Source organism: Triticum aestivum, chromosome 5A (assembly GCF_018294505.1).
Source record: "Triticum aestivum cultivar Chinese Spring chromosome 5A, IWGSC CS RefSeq v2.1, whole genome shotgun sequence".
NCBI lineage: Eukaryota > Viridiplantae > Streptophyta > Magnoliopsida > Poales > Poaceae > Triticum > Triticum aestivum.
This window is the reverse complement of record NC_057806.1, coordinates 489,784,756-489,793,400: the sequence shown is the minus strand read 5'-3', so window position 1 is coordinate 489,793,400 and position 8,645 is coordinate 489,784,756.

The window sequence follows — 8,645 nt, the reverse complement described above, 5'->3', positions numbered from 1 at the left end:
TTACTTCTGTTACTTACCATTTCATGATGATTTGTTGTTTTTGTTGCATTTGATGTGTGCTTCATATGGGCATGAGCTCTACATGTGTTTTGAACTATGTCATGCCATCTTTACAGAGGTGCTTGCCATGTATTTTTTTATCAATGTGGTGACTAGAACAAGCATTCAAACTAGGCTTCCTGATATTGCTATTTCCAGTGACTTAGGATTTTGCTAAGTCCTTGTGCTGCTGTTATTTTGATGCCATGTAAACTTGATGCTACAGTGAGATACAGGCTTAATTGAGTTACTTTAGTAAAGGTGTTTTGAACATATGATTATGATCTATCCATCCATGCCCCTGTTTGAAATTATGGAGTGCCCTAGCATGTCTTGTTCTTGCACTACTTTTCATATAAAATGTTCCTGGCAGAATTTTAACATGTTAACCAATTTTGCCATGGTTGTTACTAGTGATCCATGCATGCTATGAACTTCCTCTTGCCGCGGTTAGCTTCATGAACATGTTGTCCTGTTGTTTATATGCTTAGTTTGTCATGCAATGTTTTGTTATTAGTGATTTGAGCTCCCAAAGATGCCTTCATAATTCTGCTTATGCCATGCTCTGTTTTCTGTTAAGTCTGAAACTGTTATTAAAACTTGCTATGTTTACATGGGTGCCAACATATCTTCTGTGCCTTTTTGGCTCATGATCACTAATGGCCTTTTATTATATGCTTTTAGTAGAACCATGCCCTGCCTTTATTTGGTATGTTATGTTCCTATCGCATGTTGTTTGCTTGCTCTAAACATGGCTTCCTGATGTTATTTCTGGCATGTTACTATTTTCACTAAGTCTGTGAAGCTGATATCTTTTTCACTTTTGCCATGCTTGTTTGAACCTGCTCTTGTGTGATTTAGCCGTAGCTCAGTGTTCATGTTTTGCTAAGTATCTTGAGTACATCACTGCCATATGCTTTATTGCTATGTTGGGGTGTAGTAGCATAGTTTTTGTTGCATTCTATATGGCATCATGCTGTTAATCGCAGAATTGTGCCGTTCTTGTTTGCTGGTTTGAAGGAGGTGGATTTGGGACGCTTATCAAGGATTATGTTGCCCTATCCACCATAGAGCGTAGTGCAGTTAACTCTTCGGCCGCGAGGGCTTCATATAGTGCCTCGAGGGCTAGGGATGCTGTTTTGTTTTCAACATGGAGGACTATGTCCAGATCACTAGCAAGAGTGATAATACCATTAGGCCCGAACATCTTGAGCTTCATATACCCATAATAAGGTATAGCTTAAAAGCATGTGAATGCATCTCGCCCCAACTGGGCATGATATCCACTGTTGAAAGGGGCCACTTGGAAGGTTATCTCTTCGGACCGATAGTTCTCCGCCGTGCCGAATACTACATCGAGTGTAATTTTCCCTGCGCATCGTGCCTCTCGGATAGTATGACGGAAACTAAGGCGGCAAGAGTGGAACAAAACACCAGGAAAAAGGCGGAGCCTTCCTCCCTCTACCAAGTATATAGATGCATTAAGGAAATAAGAGATAATGTGATATCCCAACATATCCATGTTCCAACATGGAACAAACTTCAACTTCACCTACAACTAGCAATGCTATAAGAGGGGTGAGAAAAGGCGGTAACATAGCCAAACAATGGTGTGCTAGGAAGGTGAGTTGGAGGCTTGACATGGAAATATGGGAGGCATGATAAACAAGTGGTAGTTAGCGTGACATAGCGATAGAGCGAAAAACTAGCAAGCAAGAGAGAAGTGATTTCGAGGGTATGGTCATCTTGACTGCAATGTTCTCAGAGTTGTCATTCCTTGTTAGCGTACTCAATAGGTTCCTCGTTCACATACCTGTCTCTCGGGTTTACCCAAGGCAATAACACAAGCAATGGAAAATAATCAATCACGGTGCACTTCACAAGCGACATGATGCAAAACATGTCATGATATGCAAGATATGATATGCAATGCATATGCGTGCTCCGAAAGGGTAATAATGATCAAGGCATCAACTTGGCAGACCAAGTATGCCACTGGAAAGATGAGGTGATTTCAGTCGAAATCGATATAAGGATCACCGGAAACGAATGCACGGTTTGCAAATGACAAGCAAAACAAGGATGACACAAATCTGCGATTAAGAGCATGATAGCACTTGGAATGCAACAAGAAACTAAGCTACTGCACTTGAACATAGCAAAAAACCATATGGAAGTGATGTACAAGAGATGCTTGACAAAACATGAACACTGAGATACGGCTAAATCACATTAGAACAGGTTCAAACAAGCATGGCAAAAGTGAAAAATACTAACATGGCATAAACAACATCAGGAAGCAATGTTTAGAGCAAGCAAATGACATGCTACAGGAATATACCATGGCAAACAAAGGCGTGGCATGCTTCTACTAAATGCATAGAGCAAAACTCCCTTACTGAACATGAGCCAAAAAGGCACAGAAGATACTATGGCACCCATTTAAACATAGCAAGTTTTTATAAACAGATTCAGACTTAGTGGATTTACATACATGGCAGAATCAGATCATGATAGCAACTTTGCAAGCTAGTGGCACTCATCATAGTGCATGAGAAGACATTGAATAAATTCTAGCATGGAGTAGACATGAAAGTGAAGCTATCCATATGCAAAACCACCTCATAGCATACTTGAAATAAATCACACAAAAATGACAAAACAACATCATGATCGAAAATGACATCTTCATGAACTTGCTCAAAAGTAAAATCTAATGCCACCACTTGTTTGGTGGGATTTTTCTACCCCAAAATTATCACAAAAGCTATAAGTGAAAACCTGCCTAAAATGGCTATTGACAGAATTGGCATTTTTCCTTAAAGGGAAATGTCCAGATATGGACTTGCCTGAAATGGAAAGAGAGGACTTTCCAGAAATGGAATTTTGCTGGGAAAGGGGAAAATCTAGAGGGGCAGGGCTGCTCACTTTCTAGGCTGGGCACGATGCGAGCCTGGCCACGGGGTCACGTGGGCGACATGGCCTCTGCTTTTGCCATGAGACAGAGAGGGGCAAGGAGGACAAACAACAGTAAGCTGGCAGGCTACAGGTGGGGCCGGCACGACCACCAGCGTGGATCACCACACCGAAGGGCGAGCGAAGGAGGTAGCGCACTGTGGGAAGACTGGGCCGCCCTGGGGTTGGGCCCAACTGGCTAGCAAGAGGCCTAAGTGGGTTTCGGATGCTGCTGGGCTAGACTGTTGCTGCCCTCACACTCTCTTTCTTTTCATATTTTCCTCCAAACAGTAAACAAGGAAAAGGCCATAGTGAGTGGGCTAGGCTATGGAAGATATAAAAATATAACCAAGCTCCTAAAAATGTGCACTATTTAATAGAATTTATTTGGGGATTTTTAAAGGAAGTAAAATAATTCATGTTTGACTTAAATTCAAACTTGAACCATTTTAAAGCCTAACCAAAACAACTTAGATAAGGCTGAGATTTGACAGAGATGTTTAGGACATGATGGCTGAATTATGAGGAAGTCTTGGACATTATTGGGGTAGGGAAAATGTCACCTGTCAAAAAAAAGAAAGAGAAGGAGGGAGAGGTGATGCAAGGATGTGGTCATGCAAAATAAAATGCATGCAACACACAATGCACATGATGCGGATGGATATGCAAAAAGACCCAAGCACACACAACACTTGGCAAGATCATGATGCAAACATAGATGACAAGTGCAAAATAAAAGAAAAGGCATAGCAATGCAAGAAATAAATAACACAAAGGCAAGCAAAAGAAAGCCAACCATGATAGACCCAAGGAATAGGATGGAGACCAGCATTGATACATTGCCGAAATAAGGAGGTTTACATCTAGGGTGTTACAACTATCCTTCACTACAAGAGTATCTCGTCCCAAGATCTAGGGTTGAAAGAACTCCGGATATTCGGAACGGAGGTGATCCTCGTGCTCCCAAGTGGCTTCTCGGTCGGAATGGTGTGACCACTTCACTTTCAATTTGATCGACTTGTTGCAAGTCTTGTGCTCGGTTTCTTCAAGAATAGCAACGGGGTGCTCATGATAAGAAAGATCTTCTTGGAGGTCAATCTCTTTGAAGTTGATAGTGCGCTCAGGAGTCTTGAAGCACTTGCGAAGCTATGACACGTGAAACACATCTTGCACATTTGCGAAGTTGGACGGAAGCTCAAGTTGATAGGCGAGGTCGCGTCTTTTGCCAATGATCTTGAAAGAACCCACATATCTAGGGGCAAGCTTCCTTTTGATACCGAAGCGACGAGTGCGTTTCATTGGAGAGATGCGAAGGTAGACTTGGTCTCCGATCTCGAAAGCCAAGTCACGGTGCTTGCTACCATAGTAACTCTTCTGGCGCAATTGCGCGACTTTGAGATTTTCATGGATGACTTTACACATATCTTCAGCTTCTGTGATTAAGTTGTTGCCAAGAAGTTGACGGTCACCAGTCTCTGACCAATTGAGAGGAGTACGACACTTTCTGCCATAGAGAATTTTGAATGGGGCCTTGCCCGAACTCGATTGGAAGCTGTTATTGTAGGAGAACTTGGCATAAGGAAGACACTCTTCCCACTTCACACCAAAAGAGATGACACAAGCCCTAAGCATATCTTTGAGAATTTCGTTTACTCGCTCGACTTGGCCACTTGTTTGAGGATGGAAAGCTGTGCTGAAGAGAATGTTGGTGCCCATGGCCTTCCGGAAGGAGTCCAAGAACTTAGAAGTGAAAATGATTCCGCGGTCTGAAGAGATCAATTGCGGAATACCGTGCAAGGAGACAATCCTGGAGGTGTATAGCTCTGCCAACTGAGCTGCTGTGATAGATTCCTTGATTGGAAGAAAATGAGCCTCTTTTGTAAACTTGTCAATGGCAACGAAAATAGCATCATTCCCACGCTTGGACTTTGGAAATCCAGTAACGAAGTCCATTTCGATGTGATCAAACTTCCATTCTAGAATAGAAGGAGGTTGGAGGAGCCCAGATGGTTGTTGGTGTTCTGCTTTCAACCTTCGACAGACATCACATTCGTTGACGAATTGAGCAATCTCTCGCATCATTCGAGACCACCAAAACTACCGCTTGAGGACATGGTACATCTTCGTACTTCCAGGATGAATGGATAGAAGAGAATTTTTTGCCTCGTTCATTATTACCTTCCTTAGATCATCTTTAGGAATCACAATCCGGTCCTCGAAGAATAAAGTGTCTTTGTCATCAAAGCGATAGCACATGTATTTGGATAGGCCGTTGTCAATACCATGTTTCACCTTCTTCACCATGGTATCAAGGATTTGTGCCTCACGAATTTCATCTTCCAAAGTAGGAGAAACTTGAAGGTTGGCAAGAAAGCCTTGAGGAACAACTTGGAGGTTCAGTTTGCGGAAAGCTTCACAAAGATCCGGTTGGAAGGGCTTGAGAATTAAGCGGTTGTAGTAAGCCTTCCTGCTCAAAGCATCTGCAATGACATTGGCCTTGCCTGGAATATACTCAATACTCGGATTGTAATCTTGAATCATTTCTTCCCATCGAGTTTGCCTGAGGTTGAGGCTGGGTTGTGTGAAGATGTACTTGAGGCTCTTGTGATCTGTGAAAATGTCCACTTGCCTTCCCAACAAGAGTAGTCTCCACGTTATTAATGTATGGACAACTGCCGCCAACTCAAGATCGTGAGTGGGGTTGTTCCTTTCGTTGGGCTTCAACTGACGAGAGGTATAAGCTACAACTTTCTTCTCTTGCATTAACATCGCGCCTAGACCTTGCAAGGAGGCATCACAAAAAACTTCGAATGGCTTCGATTCATCAGGAGGAGTCAAGACAGGAGATGTGACATGTTTCTCTCTGAGGGTGTTGAAAGCAACGTCACACTCAGGTGTCCAGACATACTTGACATGCTTCTGCAGGAGGTTGGAAAGAGGCTTTGCAATCTTAGAGAAAGTCTCAACGAATCTTCGACAATAGCTTGCAAGCGCAAGAAAACTTTGGAGCTGCTTGACATTCTGAGGAGGTTCCCAGTTCACAATTGCAGACACCTTCTCGAGATTAACAGTGATGCCCTTGGCGGAGATGATATGACCAAGGTAAAGAACCTCATCAATCCAAAACTCACACTTGGAAAACTTTGCATAGAATTGATGCTCTCTGAGCTTGTCAAGCACCAATCTCAAATGCTTGGCATGATCCTCCTTATTCTTGGAGAAGACCAAGATATCATCGAGATACACCAGAACGAAATCATTTGTGTAGGGGTTGAAGATGAAGTTCATCATGCGAGAGAACGTTGGAGGAGAATTGACAAGGCCGAATGACATGACAGTATATTCATAAGAACCATAGCTTGTTCTGAATGTTGTCTTGGGGATATCTTCTTCATGAATGCGAATCTGATGATAACCCATAAGGAGGTCAAGCTTGGAGAATACTTTAGCACCTTTAAGTTGCTCGAATAGCTCATTGATGTTGGGAAGTGGATACTTGTTCTTTATTGTCTTCTTGTTCAATGGACGGTAGTCGACACGGAGTCGGTCCATGCCATCCTTCTTCTGGACAAAAAGAACACAACAACCCCATGGAGATGAACTTGGTCTAAGCATCCCCAGACGCTCTTGTTCATCGAGTTGTTTCTTCAATTCCTTCAGCTCCTCAGGTCCAAGCTTGTAAGGATGCTTGCAAACAGGTTCCGTACTAGGCTCAAGATCGATAACGAATTCAACTGGCCAGTGAGGAGGCATTCCCAGAAGCTTTTCTGGAAAGACGTCTTGGTATTCACGAACGACTGGAATCTGAGAGATGGCATTCAACTCGCCCTTCTCACTGGGAGAAAACAGTCGAATAGTTTCGTCATGAGCGGCATAGATGATCACATCCTCAGAAGAGTGTGCCAATTGAATTTCCCTGGAAGCACAATCAAGCTGAGCCTTGTGCTTAGAAAGCCAGTCCATCCCGAGAATTAGATCAATATCCGAGTCGCCAAGAACAATTGGAGAAGACAGAAACTTATAGTTGCCCAACTTGATGGAAACCTCCGGGACGCAATTATTAGATGTCATTTGCTTACCTGGGGACACAACTGATAATTTGTAGGCAATTCTTGATAACCCCACTCATGCTTTGATGCAAAAGGTCTTGAAATGAAACAAAACGATGCACCAGTATCAAATAAATTTTTTGCAAGGAATATCATTAACTGGAAGATTACCCATGATCACTTCTGAAGAATCCTCTGCCTGAGCTGCGTTCATCATGTTCATCCTTGCAGATTTGGAATTATGCTTGACCACTGCATTGCTGGAAGATCTCACAGGAGGAGGAGTGTAACACCCACAATGCAGCTATATCTCCCACGTGTAGGGGCACGACTTAGAGGCATAGCCACATGGTAGGCATGTCGCAAGAGGGGTAATCTTTACACATCCCATGTACTGAATAAGAAAGGGATAAAGAGTCAGCTTACAATCGCCACTTCACACAATACATAAATAGTCATACATCATCCAGAATACAAACAAGGTCCGACTACAGGACCAAAATAAAAGAAGACAACCCCAAAAGCTAGATCCCCGACCGTCCCAACTGGGATCCTCTACTGATCATACGGAAAATAAACATAGTAATGGCTTGAATCCTCGTCAAACTCCCACTTGAGTTCGGTAGCGTCCCCTGCACTGGCATCATCTGCACCTCCATCTGTTTGGAAATGAGTCACGGGGACTCAGCAAACTCACACCCTCACGATCCAGACTATTTAAGCTTAAGGTTGGAAAGGGTAGTGAGGTGGAGCTGTAGCAAAGCACTAAGCATATATGGTGGCTAACTTACGCAGAAGAGAGCGAGAAGAGAAGAAAAGCACGATCGATAAGCTAAAAGTGATCAAGAAGTGATCCTGAAGCTACTTACGTTCAAGCATAACACAAGACCGTGTTCTCTTCCCGGACTCCACCGAAAAGAGACCATCATGGCAACAAACGCGGTTGGTTCATTTTAATTAAGTTAAGTGTCAAGTTATCTAGAACTGGATATTAACAAATTCACATCTACCCATAACCGCGGGCACGGCTTTCAAAAGTTCAAAACCCCGCAGGGGTGTCCCAACTTAGCCCATCCCAAGCTATCACAGTCAACGAAGGATATTCCTTTTCGCGGGAAGACCTGACCAGTCTCAGAATCCCGGTTACAAGACATTTCGACAATGGTAAAACAAGACCAGGAAAGCCGCCCGATGTGCCAACAAATCCTGATAGGAGTCGCACGTATCTCATTCTCAGGGCACACTGGATGAGACATCCTACGAGTATAACCAACCCTCGAGTTGCCCTGAGGTGGCCTCGTAGTCTACTCGGTTCGGACCAACACTCAGAGGAGCACTGGCCCAGGGGGGTTAAAATAAGATGACCCTCTGGAGCACGACTCCCAAGGGAAAATTATTGGTGGTGGTGAGGCAAATGGTAAAACCAAGGTTGGGCCTTGCTGGAGGAGTTTTATTCAAAGCGAACTGTCAAAGGATTCCCATAACACCCAACCGCGTTAGGAACGCAAAATCAAGGAACATAACACCGGTATGATGGAAACTAGGGCAGAAAGAGTGGAACAAAGCACCAGGCATAAGGCCGAGCCTTCCACCCTTTACCAA